At 43.8% G+C, this 17393-nt stretch overlaps 1 protein-coding gene across 3 annotated transcripts in view; it reads left to right on the top strand.

Moving 5' to 3' along the window:
* The window catches only part of st6gal2a (ST6 beta-galactosamide alpha-2,6-sialyltranferase 2a), a 94111-nt gene that overhangs the window by 36814 nt on the left and 39904 nt on the right, over positions 1–17393 (top strand). The gene's annotated exons all lie outside the window — the stretch shown is intronic.

Genomic DNA, 17393 nt, shown 5'->3' with positions numbered 1-17393 from the left:
CACAATCTCCTAGCTCCCTTGAGGAACCGTGTCACCGACGCATGTCTACCGATAGACTGTCCGTCAACAGGGGGGTGAAACGCGGCAATAGCGGCCACATAAACCTTCAGAGTGGATGGCAGGCTCCCTTCATCCATCCTATACTGAAGGAAGCGTAGAATATCCGACACAGAACAGTCCGCTGGGTCTATACCGACATCCTGACACCATTTAGAGAACACACCCCACTTCAGAGCATACAGGCGCCTGGTGGACGGAGCTCGCGCCTCCGCGATGGTATTCAAAACCCGCGAGTGCAGCGCGTCCCGCCCGCTCAGCGACCCTGTAGTGGCCACACATGGAGGCTCCACAGCGCGGGGCTGGGATGCCAGATCGTTCCGCTCGCCTGAGACAGAAGGTCCTTCCTGAGCGGGATCTCCCATGGCTGCCCTGCTAGCAACTCTACCAAATCCGCGAACCAGGGCTGATTCGGCCAGTTCGGGGCTACCAGAGTCACCGCCGCCTTCTCCTCCCTGATTTTGCACAACACCATGGGCAAAATTTTCACCGGAGGAAAGGCATAGAGACAGACTCTCGGCCATCGCGCAGTCAGCGCGTCCACCTCCCGGGGGGAACGGGACAGCGAGAAGAACATCTGACAGTGCGCGTTCTCGCTCGTTGCAAAGAGGTCGACCTCCGCCCTGCCGAAACGATTCCATATCAGCTGAACCGTCCCGGGGTGAAGCCTCCACTCCCCCTGGGGAATCCCGCTTCTCGAGAGCATATCCGCCCCGCGATTTAGAACACCGGGGATGTGCGCCGCTCTCACCGAGAGGAAAAACCGGTCCGCCCATAGCAGAAGGGATTCCGCCTGCCTGAATAGGGCTTTGGAATGTACACCGCCTTGGCGATTTATGTACGAAACCACGGAGGTGTTGTCTGTCCGAATCAACACATGCCGCTGCTCCAGCTGAGACCGGAAGGTTTTTAGAGCTAGAGAGACCGCTTCCAGTTCCAAGCGATTTATGTGCCACTCCATCTGCTTCTCTGACCACCGACCCGAGGCGGGCTTGCCCAAGCAGACCGCTCCCCATCCGGTGGATGAAGCGTCCGTCAGGACCTCCACTCGCTGCGTCACTAAGCCCATAGGGACACCTGAGCTGAAGAGATCTGGGTTCCTCCACGGGGCCAGGGCGCGGGCGCATCCGCTGGTGACCATAACGCGCCTGTGGCCAGAATACCACGCACTCGGGGGAACGCGCGCTTTCAGCCAGTGTTGAAGCGGTCTCATATGCAGCAGCCCCAGATGACACACCGAAGAAGCCGCTGCCATCCGTCCCAGTAGTCTCTGAAACTCTTTCAGTGGGACGAGCCTGCCAGGTCTGAAGAGACCGAGAGAAGAACTCAGAGCCTCCGCTCGCTCGGGGGAGAGGCGCGCTCTCATTCTCACCGAATCCAAGCACACTCCCAGGAATGTTATCGTCTGGCTCGGTGTGAGCACACTTTTCTGGACGTTCACCCTCAACCCGAGCATCTCCAAGTGTCGAAGGAGGGCATTCACGTGGCTGACCAGCGTTTCTCTCGACTGAGCGAGAACTAGCCAGTCGTCCAGATAGTTCAAGACGCGCATTCCGCTCGATCTGAGGGGTGAAAGTGCCGCGTCTACACATTTTGAAAACGTTCGGGGGGCTAGGGCCAGTCCAAACGGAAGCACCGTATATTGGTACGCCGAATCCTCGAACGCAAACCTCAGGAATCGTCTGTGACGTTTCACTATCTGAATGTGAAAGTAAGCGTCCTTTAAATCCACTGAAGCGAACCAATCCCCGGGGCGAATTTGCGCCAGGATTTGCTTCAGTGTTGTCATCCTGAAGGCGCGTTTGTGAAGCGCTCTGTTGACAGGTCTCAGATCCAGAATGGGGCGGAGACCCCCTCCCTTCTTCGGCACAACGAAGTAGCGGCTGTAGAACCCGCTGTCCCGTTCGCTCGGGGGAACTGGTTCTATAGCCTTTTTCTCGAGCAAGCTGCACACTTCCTGCCTCAGCACGTGAGCGTTTTGGGGCAAAGTTAATGACTGAATTACGCCGCGAAAGCGGGGTGGTCTGCGTTTGAACTGAAGTGTGTACCCGTGCCGAATTATATTCAACACCCACGGCGAAATGCCCGGAATAGCTTCCCACGCTGCCTGGAAACGACTGAGCGAGGGCTGATCTAAACCTGCGGTCATCGCCGCTGCGGTCATGGCCGCTATGTGAGTGTTGGGGGTAGTTATTGACCGTGACTCTGCGCTGCTCGAGGGCAGGGCGGGTAACACAGTGTGTGGTGCAAGAGGAGAAAAAAGCTCTGTTTGTGAAGTAGTAATTTGCTTTATTTGAACAACATTCACAACATTTACACACACAGAACAACTGCACGCGTCGCTCACAGAACTCTGAGGGACGAAGTGCACTAGAGCGCGCCGCTTGCACGCGGGGCCGGCCTGGCGCTTTTTCCTCCTCTTGCCCGAGCGGTCAGGACGACTGCTTGGGCCTGGCAGGGGACGCGGTGGGCTTTCTGCGCGGGCTCCTCTGCGTCCTCCTGTTACCCGCCCCTTGCCACGGACCGCTGCGGCCTTTACGGGCATCCTGTCCCGGGCGGGGCGCTGTCTGTCTTCTGGCCGCAGCCTGGGGTTGGCGGCCTGAGGCTGAGGACGAACGAGAGCGCGGCTGCGGCTGCGGCTGCGGCTGCGGCGGCGGCGGCGCCCTTCGCGGAATGACGTGGCTCATAGCTTTGGCCTTTTTCTGCGTCTCGGAGTAACGCTCGGTTAGGCAAGGCAAGGCAAGGCAAGTTTATTTATATAGCACATTTCATACACAATGGCAATTCAAAGTGCTTTACATAGAAGAAATTAAAATAATAAAAAGAAATAAGAATAGTTAAAACAGTTTAGAAGAATACAAAATAAAATACAGTACAAACAGTCGGACGAACATTGGCACAGTGCTCATTCAGTAAATGCATAGCTAAACAGATGTGTTTTGAGTCTGGATTTGAATGTGACTACAGTAGGAGCACATCTGATCTCCTCTGGAAGCTGGTTCCAGCTGCGGCTGGCATAATAGCTAAAAGCGGACTCGCCATGCTTCGAGTGAACCCTTGGTATTTCTAGCTGATATGATCCTAATGATCTGAGTGATCTGTTGGGTTTATATTCAGTGAGCATATCTGCAATGTATTGAGGTCCTAGGCCATTGAATGATTTATATACCAGTAATAATACTTTAAAATCAATCCTAAATTTAACTGGGAGCCAGTGTAAAGACCTGAGGACTGGTGTGATATGTTCATATTTTCTGGTTCTGCTCAGAATCCTGGCGGCAGCGTTCTGTATGAGCTGCAACTGTCTTATGGTCTTTTTGGGAAGGCCAGTGAGGAGTCCATTACAATAATCCACCCTGCTGGTGATGAAAGCATGAACAAGTTTCTCTAAGTCTTGTCTGGAAACAAAGCATCTTATTCTTGCTATATTTTTCAGATGATAGTATGCTGATTTAGTTATTGCTTTGACATGACTACTGAAACTAAGGTCTGACTCTAGTGTCACACCAAGATTCCTGACTTGATGTTTAGTTGTTTGACCCCTAGAGTGAAGGTATGCGTTCACCTTGAGAACTTCATCTTTGTTTCCAAACGCAATGACTTCAGTTTTGTCTTTGTTTAACTGAAGAAAGTTTTGACACATCCAACTGTTGACTTCATCAATGCATTGGCACAGGGAGTCAATGGGGCTGTAATCGTTAGGCGATAGGGCTAAGTAGAGCTGTGTGTCGTCTGCATAGCTGTGGTAAGCAATTTGGTTCTTTCTCATTATTTGGCTCATTGGGAGCATATACAGGTTGAACAGGAGTGGTGCAAGAATTGAGCCTTGAGGGACTCCGCATGTCATGGATGTCCACTCAGACTTATGGTCTCCTATACTCACATAATAACCTCTCCCATCTAAGTATGACCTGAACCATTTTAGGACTATCCCAGAAAGCCCCACCCAGTTTTCCAGCCTGTCAAGAAGTATGTTATGATCGACAGTGTCAAATGCAGCACTGAGGTCGAGTAGTACCAGCACTGATAATTTGCCTGAGTCAGTATTTAAGCGAATATCGTTTATTATCTTTATGAGCGCTGTCTCTGTGCTGTGGTGTGGTCGGAAACCAGATTGAAAATTGTCAAAGTATCCATTCGAGCATAAGAATTTGTTCAGCTGATTGAAGACAACTTTTTCAATGACCTTGCCTATGAAGGGAAGATTTGAGATCGGTCTATAGTTGCTTAATATGGTCTTATCCAGATTGCTCTTTTTCAGGAGGGGCTTGACAACTGCAGTTTTTAGGGAGTTTGGAAAACTCCCAGAGAGAAGTGAAGCATTTACCACTTCTAGAAGATCTGCTTCTAAACTGTTTAACACACTTTTGAAAAACGATGTGGGAAGTGTGTCAAGAGCGCAGGTTGATGTTTTAAGGTGCTGTACGGTTTCTTCCAAAATTTTGCCATCAATTTCTTTGAAATCAGACATAGTAACTACTTTCTCAAGTGGTTTGATCTGTCTGACCCCAGCGCAACTCAAGGATGTGCTGATCACCTTTCTGATATTATTGATTTTCTCAGAGAAGAAAGAAGCAAACTCACTGCACTTGCTGTCTGAGAGCATTTCACTGGGAATCTGGCTTGGGGGGTTTGTCAGTCTCTCTACAGTAGCAAAAAGAGTGCGTGTGTTGTTTAAATTGCTGTTTATAATATTTGAGAAGAAAGTCTGTCTAGCTTTGCCTAGTTCCATATTGAAAGCATGAAGGCTGTCTTTGTAGATGTTATAATGGACTACAAGTTTTGTCTTCCGCCACATGCGCTCTACTTTTCTGCATTGTCTTTTCATATTTTGCACTGCTGTTGAGTTTCTCCAAGGTGCCTTTTGTCTGCCACTCTTCTTCCTGACTTTAACAGGAGCAATATCATCAATTACACCTTTAACTTTTGAGTTAAAAGAATCAAGGAGAAAATCAACAGAGTCTGCAGATATGCTTGGTGTTAAGGATATAGCCTTCATAAATAGGACACTAGTGTTCTCATTTAAGCATCTCTTCTTGACAGACACAGATCTCGCTTCAGTGGCAGGAGAGATCAATATATCAAAGAAAATACAGAAATGATCAGACAGTGCTACATCCTTAATAACAATCGATGAAATGTTTAGACCCTTACTGATAAGTAAATCTAAAGTGTGTCCACGATTGTGTGTGGGTCCATGTACATGCTGAGTCAGATCAAAAGTTTTTAAAACAGTTTTGATTTCTTTTGCCATATTGTTTTCTCCATTATCTATATGGATGTTAAAATCTCCAGCAATGGCAAAACAGTCAAACTCTGAGGTAATTGTTGATAACAGTTCTGTAAAGTCCTCAGCAAAGGCTGGAGAGTATTTTGGAGGCCTGTAAATAATGAAAAGTAAAATGCGTGGAGCACCTTTTAACACAATACCCAGATATTCGAAAGACAAGTAATTCCCAAATGATATTTGCTTACATTGATAGATATCTTTAAAAAGAGCAGCTAGACCCCCACCTCTCTTAACAGCTCTGCAGACACTCATAAAAGTAAAGTTAGGAGGGGCTGCTTCATTGAGGATTGTTGCACTGTAGCTGTCTTCTAGCCAGGTTTCATTTAGAAGCATAAAATCCAGGTTGTTTGTGGTTATTAAGTCGTTGACTAGAAGTGATTTATTTTTAAGTGAGCGAATGTTTAAAAGAGCTAACTTAACAGACTTACTTTTCCCCACAGCAATATTAGTTTGACGTGTAATAGGCACCAGATTAGTTGGGTTTGCTGTACGGCTATTGAAGGCCTTAGACTTTCTATCATGTAATAGAACAGCAATAGAGAAAGATACAGGCACACTGGGTTCCCGCTTGTTTTGTAAACATTTGAGAAAGTTACTGTTATCAGAGCGGGCACCCGACACATATCACTGAGAGCTGGTATCAGTTGTTTTTGGTTCACCTCGAGCAGAAGGAGGAGGGTGTGGGCCCTGGCGTTGTGGCAGAGGCCGAAGAGCTCTCACAGGAGGAGGGGGAGGGCGAGCTGGGCCCGCAGGCTTTGGTGGTAGTGGTGCCTGTCTTTTTTTAGTTGGTATCTGGGGGCTTGCAGCAAAAGAGTGGGATAGTCTGGTTCCAGCATGCACCAGTTCTTCCATTTTCTGTGAGAAGCAGAGTAATGGCGTTGCAGGCGAGAGGGAGAAAGTGTCTGGTGAAAGGGGCTGTTGCTCTGGTGTTATAGGAGGCTGTAATATGCTGTCCTGGCTTCCCTGGCTGTTTTCCAGGAAGTCGTCCTTGGGTGCTGAATCTTCAAGCAGTTCTGATATGGCTGTCTGTGGTGAGCTCTGTGGGCAGGGCTCAGCTGAGATTGTGTCCGTGAGCAGAGGTTGTTGTGGCGGAGTGGTGTTATCATGTCCATTTTGCTGCTGAAGTGAAGTCCCGTGGTCATTCATACTGTGTCCAGGTGTGTGTGTGCCATTCAGATTGAGTGGATTGGCACAAACCGCAGAAGGATGATTTAGGGAGAAGTAGATATTGTCCTTTAACACTCTTGAACCAAGTTTGTTTGGGTGATGGCCGTCCCGATGAAACAGTTGTCGTTGACTCCAGAAAAGATTGAAATTGTCAATGAAGTTCACTGCTTTTATATTGCAGGTTTTTTGCAGCCATGTATTTAGCCCAAGCAACCGTGAAAACCTGTTTGTTCCTCTTGCTGGGAGAGGTCCACTGATGAATGTTTGAACTTTCAGTCTTTTAAGTGTTTCAAAAAGTTCATTGAAATCCTTCTTAAGGAGTTCTGACTGCTCTTTATGAATATCATTCTTCCCCACATGTATGATAAGTCGATTTGCAGTCTTATGTTTCATCAGAATGTTCTGAAGTTCCCTGTTTATATCAGAAGTTGTTGCTTGTGGAAGGCAGCACGTAGTTGTATCCCTGTTGCTAATGTTTCTGATTATGGAGTCCCCCACTATCAGAGTCCTGGGCTCGGCTGCGCTCTGAGCTGAGTGCCGCTGTCTGCTCGACCTTGAGCGCCAGTTAGCATCAGTGTTAGCTACTGGCCCATTCAGTCTGTGTTCGATCACATTCATCACATTTGTGAATTCCTCATTTACATTCATTAGTACTTCAAATCTGTTCTCAAGATGTATAGGCGGTGGTAGGAGGCCAGTGTTTGCAATCCTTGTCAGAGCTGTATCTGGGGTAGAGGATGCTACTGCGGTAATATGTGATGCTCGTGACAATCTGATGTCTCGAGTGCCTTTGGGTTTAGCTCCCTGTTTGTGCCATCGATTAGTAAGTCGATCGGCTTGTTTCTCTACCTGTCGAGGAGTACTAGTTTCATGGGACTCACCGGTATGCTGTGGGTGTCCATGACAAAGCTCTGTTGTGTGCTCCGTCTGGTTTGGTGGTCCCGTAAATAACTTTGTTTCTAGAACTGCAATCCTTTGTAAAAGTCTGTGGCAGTTAGTGCAGCAAGTAGATTCCAGAAGAGGCATTTTCTCTTATCCTTGTAGGCAGTTGTGTTTTCCTTTCCCGGTATGTAAGCTGGTCGGGTAAAAGAATTCTCAGTTTTTGTAGTAATCCAAACTTTGTCGTATGAGCACTGTGCTGATTTGCTGAAGTTAAAATTAGGTGATAAAAGGAAATAAAATAAAGGAAATCAAATATAGAAAAAATAGGAGATAAAATGTAAAAGCGATAGAGCAAAGCGCGGAGCAGTAAGCAAGAGCGTCCGAACAGTAGCTGAGCAGGAAGTGTATGGTTACTTTCTCCATGGCGTCTCCGAACAGGCCTGCAGGGGAAATGGGCGCGTTCAAGAGCGTCTTCCTGTCGGCTTCCTGCACGTCCGACAGGGTGAGCCACAGATGCCTGTGGAGGACCACGAGGAAACCCATAGAACGGCCGATCGCCTGGGCCGAGCGCTTCGTGGCCAGGAGCGCGAGGTCCGTGGCCGAACGGAGATCCCGGATGGCGTCAGCGTCAATAGAGGCGGCGCCATCCAGAGACTTCAGCTGCTTTGCCTGGAGCACTTGGAGAAGGGCCATAGCGTGCAGCGCGGATACCGCCTCCCCCGCGGCACCGAAGGCCTTGTTGGCCTGGTGGGCCGTAAATCTGCAGGCTCGGGACGGCAGGCTGCGGTCCGAGCCCAGGGCGGGAGCCGACGGGCAGAGATGAGCGGCGACGGTCTCCTCGACGGGAGGGATGCCGAGGTAGCCGTGGTCCCCCGCCTCGTCCACGGGGGCAAACATAGCCTGGGTGGAAGTGAGGGTGCGCGCCGATTGCGGGGCCGCCCACGACTTCACCACGTGCTCATGCACGTCGGGAAAAAACGGTGTTCCCCTTTTCGAAGCGGCCTGACGGCGGCTCGATTGTAGGAACCACGTATCCAATTTGCTCTTAGATGGTTCATCAGGAGCTTTCCAGTCGAGGTCCAGCTCCTCGACGGCCTTAGAGAGGACACGGAAGAGCTCGTCCTGCAGGTCCGCAGGGGTGTCCTGCTCCGCGGCCGCCAGCGGTGCGGCCTGCTCCGCACCCCAGTCGTTCTCGGAGGCTGACAGCGACATGGAGTCGTCCCCCTCACTCACCCCGAAGGAAACGAAGTCAGCGACGTCGCGAGGGGGATGAAAGGTGGGGTCGGGGAAGCTCACCGGGGAGCGAACCTCGACTCTGCGGTTGGGGGGGGCTACCAGCGGCTCAGAGGCGGCGGTAGGCCCAATTCCCGCTGCTGCGCGAGCCTCGTCCCTCCTGGCTCTGAGGGCTCGAAGGGATAAATCCGCGCAGTGGTCGCAGGACCCTCCGTCCCCGAGGGCTGACTCAGCGTGGGCCAGCCCCAAGCACGCGATGCAGAACAGGTGCGTGTCGGGGGGGGCGATGGGGCCCGAGCATAAGTTGCAAGTAGTTGCCATCGGATGCAGGAGACAGTGCGAGTATCTCCGACGCAACTTCAACGACGGCGAATAATCCAAGTTTGTAGTATCAGCTTTCTAGCACACGATTTAAGCGTGAAGAGAGAGATTCTGAAGGGAATTGACGCTGCACTTGCATTATAACTGCAACGGTGTTTCAGTATTTGCATATTTGCGTCAATTGGCCAGCTCTGCTGGCGTTAGCCTATAAGATTTCAGCGGAAGTGAAGGATGAGAGGAGTTCCCATATACGACATCCGTAATGTCGAGTTCCGTAGCCTTGATAGGGAACTATTTAATACATTTTGAGCAAAATGGCATTAGCAACTGATAATGTAGGAAACCGCAGACAGTTGTACATAATCAATTGCATGAATGCACCAAAGCAATCGCAACTTGTTCAAAAGAATGAGAAACTGCTTTTATGATGTGCACAAGTGACTTAATGATGTGGAGGTTGAACAAGTAGTTTTGAGAATTTCATTTCTGATCTGAGAAATGCACCAAAGCGACTGAGAAAAACTGTAAGCCCTGTGTCCTGTTTCAGTCTTTGTGAGTTCATGGCGTTGTATGTTGGCTGTTCCTGTTCCCGAGTCTCTGTCTGAGTTTGCTATCTTTTGAGTTTCTTTAATAAAACCTGCTTCAAAATCTGCTTCAGCCGACTTCGTTACACACATACACATATACACACACACATATATATATATATATATATAGAGAGAGATAGAGATAGAGATAGATAGATAGATAGATAGAGATAGATATAGAGATATATAGATAGAGATAGAGATAGATAGATATATAGATATATAGATAGATATATAGATAGATAGATAGATATATAGATATGGGTTCCATGTGAGTGACAGGTTGATCACACCCTTGTGCAAGTAAACACGTCATCAGAGAAGACGAGATGTCGATGCAAGATGGAGGGGGAAGTTATTTTAATTTAAGATTGTGAGGGCACATGCATTAAATTAAATTAATGATGTGCATGGATAAATTTATATTTATGCAATATTACCAAAAAAAAGAAAAAAAAAGTTTGACACCTGAATTGAAACTGGTCCAGCTTATGAAGCTTTGCTGAAGTGGTTTTCGTGCTAAACTGCAGTGCAGGTCCAGAGTGTTGTACTACTGCTACACATGATGTTCATTTGTCTGAAGCTACTGCAGTTGTTTCCATGGACTGAGGTTTGTGCGCGCATTTGTTGTTGCTCGTGTGTTTTAGTGTGTGTGTGTGTGTGTGTGTGTGTGTGAGAGAGAGAGAGAGAGAGAGAGACTGACTTATAATGACCTGAAGGAGCTCTGAGAAGTCACCCGGTTTTGATGGGTTGTGTGAGTTTAATGAATAATGTAACGGATGTGCCGTGTATCTCCCTCGCTCTTCTGCGCTCTTTCACTGCCCCTTATGTCTTCCCTCTATTTGTACTTTTTTTTTTAAACACTGTTGGCCGAGTCATTTCAACATGCTCTTGAGGTTTTATGTAGATTTCTGCATTTGCAGTGCATTTGTGTCTGTCAGTTTCAACTCGTCTTAGGTTCAGGGGGAAGGAAATGCGGTAGGCAGACTTTGCAGCAGACAGACTGTGTCTGTAGCATTTTATTTTATTTTTTTAGATCACATCAAGCCAAACTAGGGCTGGGCGATATATCGCATGACATTATGCGCATCTCGTCAGTAAAGACGGTTCCTTTATTAGTAGTAAATCGCCATTACCTGCTTTCAGATGGAGCGGCATTTACTACACAGAGCCGTAGTTAACTGACAAGCTGAGCCATATCGCATTAATTATCGCAGGCGATACGTCCCGTATTACGTGTTATACATCTTTTCACTTTAGCGTTTATCTCCGAGTCCTCGTCACATTTGTCACATTTCACACATTTCACTGATCACTGATGTGAAAATCCTGGCACACTCAGCTTCTCCTTTCCACGTTGGTCATGTGAATTTGCTGTGCTGATCAACAGAGAATTGCTTGTTTTGAACGTGACATATGTGTGAGCAGTGCTTCATATGTCGTTACAGTTATTGAAAGCCACAGGCTTTTGCGTAAACTGATGGCAGTTCTTGCTGAACACTCGCTGATCAAGTCAATAAAAAACGCATCAAAGACTCTCTGTAGATTATTGTAATAATCACAATATGCAAACACTATTTTCGTTGCGATTTGCTGGGGCGTTTGTAGTCTTTCAGTACTGGGGCACATCAAAAAAAGTGTTCCCTTTTTTTTTATATATATATATTTATATATATTTTTTTTTATTTATATATATATATATATATATTATATTATATTATATTTTATATATATATATATATATATATATATATATATATATATATATATATATATATATATATATATATATATAATATCATCATATATCATTATGGATAGGCTACAGACACAAATTGTCTTTACCTGTAGTAGAGAGTCGTTCACAATTTGCACGTGCATTGAAGAGCTGCTTCGTTGCTGACAAACGAAATTTTGTTTCTACAACATTGCAAGTAAATATCATTCTCATCCAGCAGTCTTTTTGTTTTCTGTCTTATAAAGTAAGCGTTACTTGTGCAACCACTGCAAATGATTCAGTGCGTGAGTGAACTGTCCAAATGAATCAGACTGAATCGCAAACAAACTCAGAGCTTTTTGCGAACCCGTTTGTTATCTATATATGGTGATCTCCATCATGAGACAAGTATTTACATGTAGCATCAGCTCTTTTCTCACAGTTTCTGGAAGCGTTTCATAAATGATCAAAGCTCTCTAAACCCCTCCTTTCCGAGAGCCTCCTCTGATTGGTCAGATGTCTCAGTCTGTTGTGATTGGTCGACCATGTACAGCGTGTGTCAAACTCAACACCCATTACTGTATTTGAATTTCAGCTCTGGAAGCTCCCTCAAGCACTTGTATACACTGTGATACGAACAGTAACGATAGCGTTTTACCGTATCAATTCAAGCGCAAGTCCTCATCCTTTGGAAGTCAAGTGCATGCAATGTGGATTTGCTTTCGCAGCACAGAAAACAGTGTCTTCTCAACATGTCAACAACATGAACCAAACTCTTCCAGATCTTTGCTGCAGCTACAGTGTTTGAGAGCGGGCTAAAGTAGACGCCGTTCGCAGGCCAATGAAGACCATAGGCTGGCATTATGCAATTTTGTAACAAACCAAAGTTGGCTTGTGCAAGAAGTAACGCCTGATTCACACCGGACGCCGAAGCGACGCGGAACTGAAAATCACGCGCGGTCCGGCGCCTGCCTGTTCACACCAGACGCGTATTCTCCGCGGCGGTCGAAAAGCGCTTCTGCTCAGTTGTTGTTTATTCAGAGCTATTTTTTACATCATGGGTAAGTAAATAACCTCATAAAATGAATACACCATGTTTCTGTAACCAAGAAGTTTGTACACTTCTTTTATTAATCCGTTGTCGAGACACACACACAGACAGAGAGAGAATATGGTAGACAGTAGTAGTGTAGATATACCGTTGAAATACATCCTCTCTTCAAATTTATTAAATCTATTTTGTTGTTTTTTCTTTGTTTGTTTTCATCTTTCTAGTCTGTTTAGATACACAAATATGATCGCATTTGTCACTCGCGGTATTTTAATTTGAAAATTGCTTATATTTTGACAATTGACCGGATGTCTCATGTTTCTTGGTGTGACTTCCTGCCGGAATGGACGCGGATCACTCGCGGTCGCGCAAAAAATAGACCAGACGCCGAAACTGGCGCTTCACGGCGCGGGCCGGCCGCGGCGCTCCGCATCTGGTGTGAACGACGCCATAGGTTAACATGGGCGCCGAAAGGAAGCGGCCTCCGTTCCGCGCCGCTTCCGCGTCGCTTCGGCGTCCAGTGTGAATCAGGCGTAAGACTGGAATTACTGACGACTCAGGCTGTTCAGAATCAGTTCTTTTCTTTTGGAAGACAACTTCCTTTATCCTGCACTTTGCACTTCTAGTCAGTTATCTGGGTCTAAAAATCAAGATCTGGGATGCTTAATTTCCTTTGTCAGTGGGTTGTCTGAGCAAGACGTCTGTCTGAATTGTCATTAGAAATATTGTGAAATATTGAGCAACATCAAATTCACAACGACCAACAGTTTGAGCCTTTTTGAAAGCATTCATCTGACAGACACGACACGGTCCTTTAAGCACAACAACTCACAAATAAACCTGTGAATCCTGCATAATAACAGGAGCATTGCTTACCACAGGACATTTGAAGACTTGCAGTGATTGTCTTGAAATGTTTTGTTGAATATGATGTTGTTCACAAGCATGGCTATAGCGGATTTGAATTACATTTCAGGGACCAAACCTCTTTGCTGACTGTTAGTCTGTCAATTATTGGACAATTCTATCTCTTTAAAAGCACCACTGCTAAAGATTTTAAACGCATTAATTAACTGGGGCCTCATTTATAAAACTTTGCGTAGGATTTGCGTCAGAAGTGGCGTACGGATGAAACATAGGACGTGCGTACGCACAGAAATATTCGAATTTATAAAACCGTGCGCACGCACATCCTACGCAGTTTTCCCTTAATAAATCACAATCAATTCTAAATGTAGCGCAGCTTTTGCGGCTTCGTGTCATACCCATAGTTGCCCATAAGTAGTCCGTGAAACGCCCACAAGTTAATATTCATCGATTGCGAAATCATGGCAAACACAGAGAGGAAAACCAAGAAACGTAACTTCACTCACGCGCAAGCGTGAAGCGCAAGATCAGCCATTGTGCGTCATTACGCATTGTGATGGCATCATGGCATTTTATTACCATCCATTTGATTGCATCTGACAAGCTACAGATGTGTTATGAGGATGACTTGCATAACATGCCAATATTATTGCAGAACATATTTCACTTTTCTCTTTGCAAATATGTGTTAATTTGCATTTCTGTTGTAATCTTCGTTTGATTTTGTTTGTTTTACACTGCAGATCGATCAAACGGGTGTTCGTGTAGGCTGTTAATTGTAAGACTTGCTTTGTGAAGTCTTCATGTTATTTATGAGAGGCAGTATTGCCATTTCTTTTACACAACGGTCTACAGTTTCACACACTTTCACGTGTTTCTTCCATCTGCCGACGGTGTCGCCATTTCTCATTTCACCCGTTTTTGTGCGTACCCCTGGGTCAGAGTTTGCGTGAAGGACTGCACATTTTCCCGTCAAGTTTGCTTTTTATAAATACCAATTATTGCGTAAAGAGCGGCGTACGCCGCCTTTTGTGCGTACGCAACGTTTATAAATGAGGCCCCATGTCTGTTGTTGGACGACTAGTCCAAATGGGATTGTTTAAAGTTGGCCACTGAGGATTTACTTTCTACCTCCACATCTCGCCACACACCGAGGTCGAGACATCTACTTCGCTTCCTCTTTCAACCCAAACATTTCTGGCAAGAGTAAACATTATCATAAAAGAACCGAAACCACGTCCTGTGTTTGTGTGTTCGTTCCAAGGAAGAGACTCATGAAGTGCACAGACATCTTTGGTTAGAGGCTTATGGCGTGACATCGCATTCATGTGGGGTTTAAAAAAATAGTTTATTCAGTTGGTTTATTCATTTGCCCTCTACAGTATGAGGACATGCTGATGTCCTTGTAATTCAAAATACTAAATAAACATACAAACTTTTTTTTACTGAAAATGTAAAAAATTCTTAAAGTTTTCTGTGATCCATATTTTATATCCTGGGGATATATTTAAATGTCTCGCTCGTTGTGACATCTAACCTTTACCACTCCCACATGTTTCAAAGTAGCTGGAGAAACCTTTTATTATAGGACGAGACGCATGATAGTGATGTATTTACGCAATTTCGCACGAAAAACATCATGTCTAAAATGTAAACACTTATGATGGGCTTACCGTAGTGAATCAGGCTAAGACAAAAACACATTTTGGAAGTAGGATTGATGGTGTATTGACTTGATTGGGTAATTTTGAAAAGTACCTAGTGCACCTCTAATATGATGCGTATTTGTCAGTCAAATTAAACGGGTAAAAAATTGGTAAGATTGATGCTCTCAAAAAAACCATGGCTTTAACTATTTGAGTCTATATGATTATATTCAAATCATATTTATAAAAATCCATATATTCAACTGGCTTAATCTGCACAAATCTGTTCATTTTGATAAAATATGACTAGCTGTGGAACAAGCAGTATTATTAAAATATGTGAGATCCAGAACAAACTGGATTTATTCATTATGAATATATAAATCTGGTAATTGTGTAATTCAAACATGACATTTTATATGCAATTAAATACACAAATCTTAAATGTAGGCATAAATATCCATTCCACAAAGTGTTACAGTAGTAAGAGGTTTTTCTTTTGTAAGTTGTTTTGCACAAAATAGACAATGGAAAGACTGATATGACAGCAGGTGTTCTCATGTCTAAATTGAGATCTGCAGTTAGAGAATAGTGAAACAATACAGTTAACTAACAGTGTATCATGAGTGGTCTCAGGGGAACCTTTCTCAAAGGAAAGTGATTCTGTTTTGACAGAATTGGTTGCTGTCTTGGTACTATGTCGGTGTGTCTGTTCTACACAGCTTGTATCAAGTGCGTTCTTTTGAATTATTATTCAGAATTGTGAAATTATGTAATTTAATTGAACGGTTTATTGAAGTTATGATAATATTTTTTTTACTTGATGCATGGTACTAAACTGGCTCTAGTAGTGATAAAATAAGTTAATATACTGTACCAAGGAATGATGTTAGATGCGTATGTAATCTGTCATCACTTCTAGAGCCAACCTCTTATTTTTTTTTTATCCCTCACAGAATGGTTTTCTTCACCTGATAATATAGTTCTCTGTCTGAACCATCACATACAAGACTGATTGATTTCACAATGTAACCGGTTGACAGCCGTTAACACTAGAAGTGCCATGGCGGTCATTTTGACCGTTTTGAATTTTATATCTGCAATAACTTTGTTGAAAAAATAAATAAAATCCTGCTGGTACCTGACTTTTCCTAAAAGTGTCTGTATTTTCATTTAAAATGTTTTTCATATAAATTACACAAGGCAAAAAAACAAATGAACATATTTACCTATTTCGGCCATAGACGGTCATATTGACCGCACTGAATTTCGCGGTATTATTATACATATACCAATATACACAACCATAAAATGTGGTGAAAAATACACAAAACATATTCCACAACAAATCATTTAAATGTAATGATATTCAGATCAGAACAAGAATGAAAAAATAACTATAAACAAGCTAAAATGAAATACTTTATAAGCGAAAGTGAAAGTAAGCGGCATTGGGCTCACGTAACTCTCTAATTAGAATCAAAATGTTTCAACATTTGCGATGTATTTGGATGGTAAACTATTCTTTATTATAGGCTTTGTACTTCACTCACGTTCCAATATCGACAGAAAAAATCATCTTCTTCACATGCGCAAAATGGTACGAATTGTACTAGGCTACTGACTATATAAACTGAGCAGTGGAATTTTTATATGTTAGGTTGAATATTTTATTATTATATTTTATTATGGCTATAATGAACAGGCTGCAATGTCAAGATTGCAATGCTGGAATATGGTGTGTGTGTGTGTGTGTAAGGAGCGGGCGCGATTGAACAGTGGAAACATGAAAACATAGGCTACTCCGTCATTTTGTTCAGGACATCTACGGATATTAGCCTATTTATTTATAAATGTATAATTAAACTTGTTTAAATGTACAGTTTGGTGTTGTTTTGTTTTTAAAAGATATCCTAATACAATAAATGCATTAATCTCTCAATTGGGTATTTATCATTATAAGATATAGAGTTTGGAATCTAGCGGTCAAAATGACCGCTTGCGGCAGTTCTAGTAGTTATGGAATTCTGGCACTTCTAGTGTTAATAGTTTATTATTAGGTAGTTAGCTAGTAGGAATAATGATAATATGGTAACCCTTTACAGTGTATTATTTTAGTTAACTACCTTAGTTAACAAGAACTAAGAATGAACCATACTACTTCAGCATTTATTAATCTTAGTTGATATTAATTTCAACATTTACTAATGCGTTTTTAAAATCAATTGGTTGTATTTGTTAACATTAGTTAATGCACTGAGAACTAACATGAACAAACAATGAACAGCTGTATTTTTATTAACTAACATTAACAAAGATTAATAAATACTGTAACAAATGTATTGCTCATTGTTACTTCATGTTAGTTAATACATTACAATAAGGTTCATTAGTTAACATTAAAGTCTTACCAATAATATTAATAATAGTAATAATTCTGAAGGAAATCATCTAAAAATCTGAAGAAAAAAATACTTAAGTTATGACAAAAAAATGTTGTATCCTAATTACTGTAAAAGTCACCAGAGCATGTGTGACATTGTTGAACTCATGGTCTGTGAATTATGGAAAAAAA

This window comes from Rutilus rutilus (assembly GCF_951802725.1).
Source record: "Rutilus rutilus genome assembly, chromosome: 10".
In the NCBI taxonomy this organism is placed as follows: domain Eukaryota; kingdom Metazoa; phylum Chordata; class Actinopteri; order Cypriniformes; family Leuciscidae; genus Rutilus; species Rutilus rutilus.
This window is presented reverse-complemented; position numbering and strand designations above follow the sequence as displayed.